This window comes from Panthera pardus, unplaced genomic scaffold (assembly GCF_024362965.1).
Source record: "Panthera pardus isolate Hobbes unplaced genomic scaffold, ASM2436296v1 HiC_scaffold_11, whole genome shotgun sequence".
Lineage (NCBI taxonomy): Eukaryota > Metazoa > Chordata > Mammalia > Carnivora > Felidae > Panthera > Panthera pardus.
In genome coordinates, this window is record NW_026526666.1 from 53489364 (window position 1) to 53503457 (window position 14094).

The 14094-nt window shown below is 38.3% G+C and overlaps 1 protein-coding gene across 2 annotated transcripts in view; it reads right to left on the minus strand.

Annotated features, from left to right (window-relative positions):
- Positions 1–14094, minus strand: part of RAVER2 (ribonucleoprotein, PTB binding 2) — a 97845-nt gene that overhangs the window by 2548 nt on the left and 81203 nt on the right. The gene's annotated exons all lie outside the window — the stretch shown is intronic.

The following is a 14094-nucleotide window of genomic DNA, read 5'->3' on the forward strand; positions in this document are numbered from 1 at the left end:
TGCACCGGAAAGGGGAATTTCCATATGTCTGGCTTTCAAAATCAGCAAGGTTTAACTCCAGGAGAGCTGGAAGGCTGTAAGAAACGGAGTCCCCACCCTTGAAGAGCTAGTAAGCTAAAAACGGCCCAAGATACAGCACAAAAGACACTGTCGGAAAAGCACCTGGGCCTATACGTGGAGATTTACTGACTAGTTTTAGGATATGTGCCAGTGGGGCAGGCATCTGCAGGGGCTTTCTCTGGAAATCAAAGTGCTGACAGGTGCCATTTTTGTTGCCCCTCCTCAGCCTAGATAGCCAGAGGCTTTCAGGACTCGGTTCTAGCACTCTTCATCTACCCTGCTAGCACCACCTGCCCCCGGTGTCAATCCTCTGTGGACCTGCCCTGGGCAGGGGAGGGAAGCAGACCCACCCAACCAGCACACCTTTCGCAGTCACGGCAGCTCACTACCTCGCAGATAGCCGAGCCGAGCGCCCACCCTGCCCACCAGCGAGCCCCCGGCCAGGCCCCCAAGCCAGCAGCACAGGAGGCAGACCCTGCCCACCGGCACACCCACGGTAGCTGCAACCAGGCCTCACCGGGAACGAGCCCTGCGTACCAGTGCACCTGCAGCGGTCACAGCTCAGCCACAACAGGAGGGCACATGTAGCCACCCAGGGGACGCTCCTGGAGTCCTTGGTTCTAGTGACTAGGGATTCCTCTACAGTTTACAACAGGACCCCACCACTTTCAAGATCAGGAGACATAGCTGACCTACTTAACACATAGACACAAGCACAGAGTTGGACAAAGTGACAGAGGAATATGTCCCAAATGAAAGAAGACAAAAATAAAAGAGGTAAGCAATATGCCTGATGAAGAGTTCAAAGTAATGGTCATATACTCACCAGACTTGAGAGAAGAGTGGATGAACTCAGAACTTCAACAGAGAGAGAGAAAATATAAAAACCAATCAGAGGTGAAGAATACAATAGCTGAAATGAGAAATACACTAGTGGGAATCAACAGATTACAGGATGCAAAAGAATGCATCAGGGATCTAGAAGACAGGGCAAGGAAGCAACCAAGCTGAAGAGCAAAAAGAATAAATAATGGCAGGTTAAGAGACCTCTGCAACATCATCAGTATAATAAAATTCACATTATAGGGATCCTAGAAGGAGAAGACAGAAGGAGGCACAACTTATTTGAAGAAATAACATCTGAAAACTTCCCTAATTTGGGAAAGGAAATAGACATTCAGGTCCAGGAAGCACAGAGAGCCCCAAATAAGATGAACCCAAGGATGTCCACACCAAGACTCATAATAAACTGCAAGAATTAAAGATGAAGAGAGAATCTTAAAGACAAGAGATAAACAGTCACAAGGGAAACCCCATAATTATGGCTATCATCTGATTTTTCAGCAGAAACTTTACAGTCCAGAGGAAAGGGCAGGATATATGCAAAGTGCTGAGAGGATAAAACCTACAACCAAGAACACTATATTTGGCCTTATAAGAAATATTAAGGGGAATTCTTTAACTACAAGAAAAGTATGAAAGGAAAACTCTTACTGGTAAAAATAAACAGAGCGGGTCACCTGGGTGGCTCAGTCACTTAAGCATCTGACTTCAGCTCCGGTCATGATCTCACGGTTTATGAATTTGAGCCCTGCGTTGGGCTGACAGCTCAGAGCCTAGAGCCTGCTTCAGATTCTGTATCTCTTTCTCTCTCCGCCCCTCCCCTGCTCATGCTCTGTCTCAAAAATAAACATATAGTAAACGTAGTAGATCAATTACAGAACTAGTAAGGAGATTACAATGCAAAGGTAGTAAAATCAATTATATGCACAAAAATTAGTCAAGGGATACACAAAATAAAAAGATACAGAATAAGATATCAAATATATAAAATGTGGAGGAAGGAGTAAAAATGTCATGCTTTTATAATATGTTTGAATGTAAGTGACCATCAACTCAGTATAGACTGCTACATACACATAGGATGTTACATATGAACCCAGTGGTAACTAAAAACCTATAACAGACAAAAAGAGAAAAGAATCTAAGCATAACACTAGAGAAAGCCATCAAACCATAAGGGAAGAGAGCAAGAGAAAAAAGGAACCGAGAACTACAAAAAATAAGTAAAATGACAATGAATACATACCAATCAATAACTTTTTTTTTTAAGTTTATTTTGTGGGGTGCCTGTGTGGCTCAGTCAGTTGGGTGTCTGACTTTGTCTCAGGTCATGATTTCACAGTTCATGGGTTTGAGACCCATGTTGGGCTCTGTGCTGACAGCTCAAAGCCTGGAGCCTGCTTCGGATTCTGTGTCTCCCTCTCTCTCTGACCCTTCCCACTCGCACTGTGTGTCTTTCTCCCTTTTTCTCTCTCTCTCAAGAATAAACGTTAAAAAAAGTTTATTTATCTTGAAAGAGAGAGCAAGCAGGGGAGGGGTAAACAGTAAGAATCCCAAGCAGGCTTTGCACTATCTGTGCAGAGCCCGACTGCAGGGCTCGATTCCATGAACCATGAGATCATGACCTGAGCTGAAATCAAGAGTCAGACGCTTAACTGAGCCACCCAGGTGCTCCTCCATCATTCTTTAAATGTAAGTGGACTAAATGTGCCAATCAAAAGACACAGAATGGATGAAAAGAACAAGACCCATCTATATGCTGCCTACAGAAGACTCACTTTAGATCTAAAGACATACACAGACTAAAATGAAGAGACAGAAAAAAGCTAGTCCATGTAAATGGAAGCTAACAAACAAAAACCAAACACACAGCTGGGGTATCAATACTCAGATAAAATAGACTTTATGTATCTTTTTTGAGGAGTGGGGGAGGGCATGGTGAGCGACGGACAGAGAGAGAGAGAATCCCACGAGGGAAAGAGAAGCGGGCCTCAACCAAAGTGGGGCTCGTGCTCACCTCAAGCAGGGCACAAGCTCACCCAATAAGGAACTTGAACTTACAAACCATGAGATTATGACCTGAGCTGAAACCAGATGGTTAATCAACTAAGCCACCAGGCATCCTCAGATAAAATAGACTTTAAAACAAAGACTGTCACAAGAGAAAAAAAAGGTCATTACATATTGATAAAGGAATCAATCCGAGAAGACATAACAATTGTAAATATTTATGTGCCCAACTTAGGAATACCTAAATATATAAAGCAAATATCAACAGGCATATAGGGAAAAACTGGCAGTAATACAATAAGAGTGGGGGATGTTAAAACACTACTAAAAAAATAAAAACAAAAAAACATTACTTACATCAATGGATAGGTCATTCAGACAGAAAAATGAATAAGTAGCTTTGAATAAACTTTAGACCAGATAGACCTAACAGATGTATACAAAACATTCCACTCCAAAAGAGCAGAATACACATTCTTTTCAAGGGTACATGGAACAAATTTCCAAGACAGATTTTATGATAGGCCACAAAACAAGTCTCAATAAATTTAAGAAGACCAATATAAGGAGCATCTAGCTGGCTCAGTCGGAAGAGCATGCAACTCTTGATCTGGGGGTCGTGAGTTCAAGCCCCATGTGGGGTGTAGAGATTACTTAAATAAACAAAACTTAAAAAAAAATAGAAGGTATTATATCAAGTATCTTTCCTGATCAGTACAGTATAAAACTAGAAATCAATTAGAAGAAAAAAAAAAACTGGAAAAAACACAAACACATGTAGACTAAATAACATGTTACTAAACATCCAGTAAGTCAATGAAGAAGTCAAAGAAGATACCAAAAAAAAATATCTAGACACAAATGAAAATGGAGACACTACAGTTCGAAATCTTTAGGATACAGCTAAAGCAGTTCTAAGAAGGAAGTTTACAGTAATACGGGGAAAATGGGTGACGGGCATTAAGGAGGGCATTTGTTGGGATGAGCACTAGCTGTTATGTATAAATGATGAATCATTGGAATCTACTCCTGCAGTCAAGACTACACTGTATATGAGCTAACTTGAGAATAAAAACAAAGAGAAAAAAAAAAACAAGAAAAACCTCAAATCGGCAATCTAACATTATGCTTAAAGGAACTAGAATAAGAACAAAGCCCAAAGTTAGAAGGAAAGAAATAATAAAGATCAGGATAGAAAGAAATGAAATACGTACTCGAAAAACAACAGGAAAGATCACTGAGACTAAGAACTTGTTCTCTAAAAAGATAAACAAAATTGATAAACCATTAGTCAACTAATCAATTAAAACTCAAAATTGAAAACAAAAGAGAAGTTATAACTGATATCACAGAAATACAAAAAATTATAATTACTACAGAAAATTATGTCAACAAATTGGATAAACTACAATAAATTTCTTGAAACATATAATCTTCCACGACTGAATCAGAAAGAAATAGAAAATCTGAGCAGACCAATTATTGGTAACAAAATTGAATTAATAATCAAAAGATTCCCAATAAAAAAGTCTAAGAGCAAATGCCTTACAGGTGAATTCTACCCAACAGTTAAAGTGGTGTTAACACCTATTCTCAAACTATGCCAAAAAATAGGCAGGAAGGAATTAGAAAGGAATGCTTCCAAATTTCATTCTATATGGCCAGCATTAACATGATAGCAAAAAAGCACACAAAGATACTACCAAAAAACAAAATTACAGGTCAATATCCTTCATGAACATAGTTGCAAAAATCCTCAGCAAAATATTAGCAAACCAAATGTAAAAATACATTAAAATAACAGTACACCATGATCAAGTGGGATTTATTCCAGGAATGCAAGGATGGTTCAATAGGTAAAATCAATCAGAATGATATACCACATTTACAAAGGGAAAGATTAAAATCATATGATTATCTCAACAGATGCAGAAAAAGCATTTGACAAAATTCAAAATGAATTCATGATAAAACTCAACAGAGTGGGTGTAGAGGGAACATAGCTTAAAAAATGCCATATATGACAAACCCACAGCTAACATCATACTAAATGGTGAAAAACATAACTTTTCTTCTAAGATCAGGAACAAGACAAGGATGCCCACTCTTGCCACTTTTATTCAACGTACTATTGGAAGTCCTAGCCATAGCAATCAGACAAGAAAAAGAAATTAAAGGCATCGAAAACAAGGAAGAAGTTAAAATGTCACTATTTGCAGATAATAGGCTACTATATGTAGAAAACCCTAGAGACTCCACAAAAAACTATCAAAATTAATACATGAATTCAGGAAGGCTGTGTAATACAAAATCAATATGTAGAGATATGTTGCATTTCTATACACTAATAATGAAAGAGGAAGAAAGGGAAATGAAGAAAATTCCCATTTACAATTGCATCAAAAAGAATCAAATATCTAAGAATAAATCTAATCAAGGAGGTAAAGACCTATCTTCTGAAAACCATAAGACACTGATGACAGAACTCAAAGGTGACAGAAGTACATGGAAAGAGATATAATTTTCATGGGTTGGAAGAATACTGTTAAAATGTCCACACTACCCAGAGCAATCTATCAAAATACCAACAGTATTTTTCACAGAGCTATAGCAAAATAAATAAATCCAAAAATTTTTACAGAACCACGAAAGATCCCAAATAACCACAACAACCTTGAGAAAGAAGAACAAAGCTGGAGGGATCACAATCCCAGATTTCAAATTATATTAAAAAGCTGTAATAATCAAAACAGCATGATATTAGCACAAAAATAGATACATAGATCAATGGAATAGAACTGAGAGCCCAGAAATAAACCCATGTTGATGTGGTCAATTTATCTTCAACAAAGAAGGCAAAAATGTACAATCAAGCAAAGATAGTCTCTTCAATAAATGATGCTGAGAAAACTGTACAACTACATGCAAAGAAACTGGATCACCTTCTTACACAATACACAAAATAAATTCAAAATAGATTAAAGGGGCACCTGAATGGCTCAGTCAGTTGGGTGTCCAACTCTTGATTCTGGCTTGGGTCATGATCTCATGGGTTCATAAGTTTGAGCCCTGCATCAGTTTCCTTGTGCTGACTGACAGTGTGGAACCTGCTTGGGATTCTCTCGCTCTCCCTCTCTCTCTGCCCTTCCTGTGCACACTCTCTCGCTCTCTTTCAAAATACATAAATAAACTTAAAACAGAATGGATTAAAGACCTAAATGTGAGACCTGAAACCACAAAACTCCTAAAAGGAAGCATAGGCAGTAATCTCTTCGATATCAAACTTGGCAATATTTTTCTGGATATGTCTCTTCCAAGGAAAATAAAAGCAAAAAACCCCAACACAAACAAACAAAAAGCACAATTGGGATTATATCAAACTAAAGAGCTTTTTGCACAGTGAAGGAAACCATCAACAAACAAAAACCAAACCCACCTTCTCTTCCAGCCCACTCCAAGTCACTAGTATCTCCCTAGAAGAAGTTTTTACACATGTCTGTGCCCTAGCTTTTCTAGCTGCTATTCAAGGTATGGTCCCTGGATTGCTTGATTCTGATAGCCAACAAGACACAATATTCATGAGTCCCACAGCACTGTAGCAAACAGAAAACAATTTCTTAATGGATGCAGGGATATCCTCTCTACTCCCCACCTATGACTATACACCTGGGCCCAGCACAGAGGAAAGAGGCAAAAACTTCCATTTATATTTCTCCCTGGAAGAAGTTTAACTACATACTTTCTCAGCTGCTGCCTGAATGTCCAGAATCTAATCAGCCTGCATCTAGGTGCTAACTGAAATTCATCCTTTTGGGATACTGACAAGTCTTAGCACAATCTCAACTACAGGGAGTCATAAGAACAAGGAAGAAAACTTGGTCAATCACAAACATTTGAGGACAACTAAGAGCTCAGGCCAGGCTCATCCCCTATACAAGACCATTCTAGTAAGACTGGGAGAGGTGGCTGTTTTATCCAATGTGCAAAAACAAAGAGAGATGGAGAGTCAAGGAAAATGAAGAAACAGAAAAATGTGTTGCAGACAAAAGATCAAGATAAAGATCCAGAAACAGATTGTAATTAAAAAGAGGTAAGTGGTTTACCTGAAAGGAGTTCAAAATAACAGTCAAAAATAATGCATGAACAAAGTGAGAATTTCAACAGAGACAGAAAAAATTTTAAAAGTACAAACAGAAAATTCAGAGCTGAAGAATACAACTGAAAAAAAATTCAATAGAAAGTTTCAACAGAAGATTAGATCACCCAGAAAAAAAGCATTAATGATCTTGAAGACAGATCAGTGGAATTAATCCAATCAGAGATGGGGAAAAAAAAAGAACGAAGAGAGCTTAAGAGACATATGAATCACCATCAAGTAGATCAATATAAGAAGGGAAGGAGAGAACAAAAGGGGCAGAAGACTTTTTCAAAGAATTAATGGATGAAAATTTCCCTGCCCTGAGGAAAGAGACATCAAGATCTATAACACCCAAAGAGTACCATACAAGATGAATTAAAAGAGACATACACTGAGACATACTATAACTAAACTATGAGACATTAAAGACAAGGAGAGACTCTTAAAAACAGCAAGAGAAAAGCATGTTTTTAATGAAAGGAACCCCCATAAGCAGATTTTTCAGCAAACCTGAGACAGTAAAACTCCTAGAAGAAAACAGGTGGTGAGCTCCTTGGCATCAGTCTTGGTGATGATTTTGGGGTTTAACACCAAAAGTAAAGGAAACAAAAGTAAAAACAAAGAAATGGGAGCTCAAGAAACCAAAAAGCTTCTGCCCAGCACAGGAAACCATCAACAAAATGAACAACCTACTGAAGGAGAAAATATTTGCAAATCATATATCTAATAATAGGTTAATGTCCAAAATATATAAAGCACTCACGCAACTCAACAGCAAAAAACAAAACAAAACAAAACAACCCAACTCTATTATAAAATGGACAGAAGATATGAATAGACAACTGTCCAAAGAAGACATAAGATGGCCACTAGGTACATGAAAAGATGTTCAATGGCAGGAACACAGGAACACAGGAACATGTGATGGGACATATCGGCTGGTCCAGGGAAGACAGCAGCAAACAAAGTTAGAAAGACATGCCGGCCTCAACCATGGAAGGAGTGAAAATGAGATATCACCTCACACTTATTAGAATGACTATTATCAAAAACACAGAAGATATTAATTATATTGGAATTAAAAAGCTTAACAAAAAAAAGACAAGATAACAAGCATTGGTGAAGATGTGCAGAAAAGGGAGCATTCAGGCACTACTGGGAATATAAATTGGTGCAGCCACTATGAACAAAACTATGGAGGTTCCTCAAAAAATTAAACTACTATTTGATCCAGTAATTCTACTTTTGAGTATTTATCTGAAGGAAATGAAAACATTAACTCACAAGTGATATCTGGGCCCCCATGTTCATTGCAGCATTATTTACAATAACCAAGACATGAGTTTGGGCACCTGGGTGGCTCAACCAGTTAAGCGTCCGACTTCAGCTCAGGTCATGATCTCAAGGTTTTTGAGTTCAAGCTCTGCATCGCACTCTGTGCTGACAGCTTGGAGCCTGGATCCTGCTTGGGATTCTGCGTCTCCCTCTCTGTCTGGGGGGGGCCCCAGACAGAGGCCCCTCTTGGGGGCCCCTCCCCCACTCATGCTCTGCCTTTCTCTCAAAAATGAACAAACATTAAAAAAAAAAAAAAACATGAAAGCAACCTAAGTGTCCATCAATGGATGAACGGGTACAGAGAATCTCTTTCTCTTTCTCTCATTCTCTCTCTCTCTCTCATACACACACACACACACACACACACACACACACACACACAAGAAGGGAGGGGGAGAGAAAGAGAAAGGGAGAAAAAGAAATATTAGCCATAAAAAAGGAGAAAATCTTGTCATTCGTGACAACATAGGTGGACCTTGAGGGCATTATGATAAATAAGTCAGACACAGAAGGGCAAATACTGTATGACCTCACTTATATGTGGAATCTAACAAACAAGCAGAACAAAGCCAATTAAACTATAGATACAGAACACAGATAGGTGGTTGCCAGAGATGGTGGGGGATGGGGAGTGGGGATGGGTGAAATGGGTGAAGGTGGTTAAAAGGTACAAACTTCCAGTTAACAGATAAGTAAGTCCTGGAGACGTCATGTACCACATGGCGACTAATACCGTATTGCATATTTAAAAGTTGCAAGAGTAGACTGTAAACGTTCTCATCACAAGAAAAAAAGAAATTTGTAACTATGTGTGGTGATGGATGTTAAACTAGACTTACTGTAGTGAACATTTCACAATATATGCAAGTATCATGTTGTAAACCTAAAATCAATATAATGTTATATATCAACTGTATCTCAATTAAAAAAAAAAGAGAGATTCCACCCTAGATAAAGATTGCCTGCAACAAAATCGCATACTGAGACTGGAATTCCTCCAATATCAAGCCTCTAATTACTCTCTTCATGTGCCTTTTGCTGGAGTCCCTCTGTTGGTGATCTTACTGCGTGTCAGACTGTGCACACTATCACTGTCAGACCCTTAGCTTCAGGTATAAAGAACTCTTTTTATTAGTGTTCTTCCTCTAATAAATAGTCCATTAAATTAAATTTTGAAAAGCTACTTATTTGACAGCCCAATTCATTTTTCAAAGATGACAGGGAGAGAAATAGTACCTCACTCCGGGGTCTAGAAATCATACACTTTGAATTCCTTTCCCTTGAATCTTCCTGCTATGAAGTAATCCACGTTTCATGTCTTAGTATAAAGCAAATCAATAGTTTGAATTTTTCTCTCTTTCTATATACTATCTTTATTCTCAGAAGCCAGGTAGGAAATTATGTGCTTCCACCGAAAGGACTTCCCAGTTGTGTACCATGTATGTGTGTGTGTGTGTGTGTGTGTATACACACACACACACACACATATATATAGTACACTTCAGTGGTATATATATATATATATATCTCAATGGTATATATATTCTTACTTTAATGGTGTATATATATATATACACACCATTGAAGTAAGAATCAAGTGAGATGTAGGAGATCAGCAAAACACTCCACTGAGCAGCACAAGAATTAGCAGTAAGAAGAGAAAATGAAAATGGACGTCATTATCACCCATATGGTACTGGGAGCAAACGAAATTTTTCTGATACACTCTATCAAAGATATCTAATTTTTAGTGAAAGGATCGTTGGGTACAATGGGAGGTGATGATAATTAAGATTTTTGAAACAAAGCTCAGTGTTCTAGGAGAAGTAATCTGGATCAGAAAGGGGGGGACCACAAAAGAGGGGAAGAGTATATGTAAAACAGGCAAATACTCTTCCCTCTATTTCATATTCGTAGGTCACAGACACCCATTTCTTTGTGGACAACTATTGAGGTCACTGGGCTGTGTGCTATACAGTTACCTAGAAAAATGAAGTTTGGACTGTGCCCTCTAACAGCTCATATCATAGGGGAAGTAAGAAAAGTACAAAACATATTTCTAAAAGGAGAACACCACCATGCCAAAAGAGAAATAGAGGCAAAGTGCTCAAGCGTTTTCATAGAAGGGAAAATGGGAGAGGAAGGTTTGAGAAGTAAAGTTTCATGGATGAGAAGGCATCAGAATTTGGATATGGAGATGATACTGGGTATGGACATGAGGATACCAGGAATGACTGTTCTGGCAGAGAGGAAATGCCTGAGCAAAGGCAGGTAGTAAGAACTCACGGGCCTGTGATGGGGCAGAGCGGCTGGTCTGTGGAAGAGCGGAGGGGCAAATGAGGTTGGAAAGGCAAGCTGGCCTCAGTCATGGAGGGGCTGGAATGCCAGGCTAAGATTATAAGCAGAATAATCTATTTGATCTTGGAATCTAGAAAAATTAATAAGCAGCTCTATTGCAAACATGGTAATCAAAGAGATAGGCACTAGATATATGCATGTGGGCAAACACACAGATTATATGTGACTTAAAACCTTGATTAAAATTTTACAAGAAAGAAAGTGATATACTCTGGAAATCTGAAAAAACAATCCGATGGGCATTTATGTATTGGAGACACTAAAGAAAGGTCCTGAGTAGAAGAGAATGTCTACTATTCAGGTGGGGATCAAATTAGCAAAATATCCAAACCATAATACACCTGAAAGACAAACTGACAAAATTTAATTATGATGACAGTCTACACTGTATCACCGACATCAGCCCTGTGTAGTAAGCAAAAAAGGAACGATCTCCAGTGAATAGGAGTGAAAACAGAAGCTTGGATAACTTACAGGACTTGCCTGAAATCACAAGGTTATTAAATGTTAGAGCCATGAATCCAACTCATTTTTTCTCACGTTGGTGTCCTTTACATTATTCCAATCTTCCTTATTTTTAAAAATGCATTTTTTTTCTTTGCACACAATTACTCTGAGGCCCATTCTGTACTTATGCAATTGCTATTTTATTTTTGCGTTTGAAGAAATATTTTCTTCCTTTAGTTAAAGTATTTTTATCTTCATGTAAATGGAGACTAATTTTCTTTTATTTCCATGTGAATTTGGAATATCACGGTTTCACTTTTTGACAGGCAAAGTTGTATATTTAAGATGTGTCTTAAGCTCAATATTTAGGTTCACTTCAGGAACAGAACTTAAGGCTAGTTTTTAAAAGCTCACGGAAGAATTCATGAAAACACCATCTTGAATATCCCTCAGTGAGATTCCTTTGGGCTCTTTTTTTTTTTTTGAAGTCTATTTATTTAGAGAGAGAGCACATGCACAAGTGGGGAAGGAGCAGAGAGAGAGGAGAGGAGAGACAGAAGCCCAAGCAGGCTCTGCACCACCATGCAGAGCCCAATGCGGGGCTCTATCTCGTGAACCACAAGGTCATGACCTGAGGTGAAGTCGGACACTTAATTGACTAACTGAGCCACCCGGGCGTCCCACTTTGGGGCACTTTATAGTGAATCTGATGCAGCTCCTCAGCTACTGGTCCAAATTCACAACGTTTATCACTCGCGCTCTTCCGAAAGGAATGCAACGACTTAGTGTCCTCTAAATATACAAATTGTTTTTTGGAAAATTCTGCTTCCACTTAGGGATCCTCAGCCTCACCTTAACCTTTAGCCCCACTTTGCTTCTCCAAGTCTTGTCTTATTAGAGAAGTCAGAGGAGATGGAAAGCCGAAAATGAACAACTGCACAGGTTCTTCTAGAATCTGAATCAAACCCTTAATATTCCTTTCTTACGGTTTCAAGTCCAGCTTTTTGGACTTTATACCTAAACAAACATGAATTCATTCCTCTTTTCTGCATTAAGCATAAAATTTTATTTAAGTACAGTTTTTCTCTTTTCCACAGTTAAAAATGTTTTAAAACCCACTTTCCTTTATTTTCTGACATTCAGGATACAACAAAATGTCTCTTCCTTACATATATGCATAGATGTTTTCAATTTTCACATTAATTTTTGCTTCTCAGCTACTTGCCTTTCTTCATGAGTAACATTACGTCTTAACTTTGAATGGAAGGACTGATCCTCCAAAAGTATTGTAGCACGTTCCAAAAAATAAAAGTAAAATTTCAGTGCCCCACTAGTTTCAGCGTACCAAAGTATACAAATTCTACACCTTAGGTTTAAGTATGTTTTTTTAAAAAAAAAATTTAGTGAGAGTGTGCACGCACGTGTGCGAGAGAAAAGTGAGCGAGCGTGACAGAAAATCGTAAGCAGGCTCCACACTCATCGCAGAGCCTGACATGGGCCTTGATCTCACCACTGTGAGATCACGACCTGAACTGAAATCAAGAGTCGGACACGTAACCAAGTGAACCACCCAGGCGCCCCTAAGAATGCTTAATAAGCACTCTCAAAATATCAAAATACACACATTAAAATCCTTTGAAAAATTAGACTAACAAGTCAGAGTAGCAATTCAAAACTAGCTTTAAATTGCACACTCATTTTATTGATTTTTTTAACGTTTAAAAAACTGATTTGGTTTATAAACAAAAGATTTTAAAGCAGTGAGGGTAACTAAATCAATTCCAAATTATTGTTTTCCTTTAATTACAGTTTTTAGCAAAAATCATTTTTAAAGTATTTTCTAAATTATTGGCTAGAGTTAATATAATCTGTGATTTCATAATTATTGTTTCAAGTAGACTTAGGTTTTTAAAAACATTCTATATGTTCGTGTTTGTCACAAGATTCCTTTTGTCACAAAAATCTTTTTGGCAGGTCTCCCTGTACTATTTTCCCACTAGGTGGCAGCATTGGGCTCCATGTTAAAGGACTGAACGCCAAGCAGACCTTTTTGTTCATTTTTTAGTTTTATTTCCTATTTCCTCATCACACAGTCTTAGCACACATTCTGTGGTGGATTCCCTGAAACAGGCAATCGGCTTCCTCGCAGGAAACACCCCAGTAACCAAGGGCAACACAAGAGTATAACAGGCAGGTAAATCGTGTTCTCTTCACCTGCGACATACCAGACGGCAAGTGTCCCGTGAAAATCCCAAATCACAATTTTAACAGTCCTATGACACAGCAGAAATAATTGTTATATTATTCTTTACATAATTAAAACTAATTACTAAGTCAAACTGAAAAGATACTTAAGTGAAATTTTGATCTATTTTACCTACTTTAAAAGTGGGGAGGAAGGAATGTCTTGTTTTTGACAGATTTTAATTAGATGTTAGGTATAGGCATTTAATAAAAACTTAATAAATTGGCTCAAAGGCTTTTCCCTTAAGGTAGGCTTCTCCCAACCATCTGACATAGATGTACCTCCCTCAGAACCGGACATTTCAAAATCCATCCATCCATTCAAATTAATAGGATTATATAGCTGACTATCATGATACTATCATTGCCAGTGTTATGATAGATTTTTAAATAACTACATCTATTTTTTATTTAAATTTTCTCAATAAAAGAATTTTTAAGGGCAGCCTGGGTGGTGTAGCCAGTTAAGCATCTGACTCTTGATTTCAGCTCAGGTCATGATCTCATGGTTCAAGGGTTGTTGAAGCCCTGCATCAGGCTCTACAATGGCAGTGCAGAGCCTGCTTGGGATTCTCTCTCCCTCCCTCTCTCTCTGCCCCTCCCAGGCTCACATTCTCTCTCTCTCACTCTCTCCCTCCCTCCAAATAAATAAATAAAAA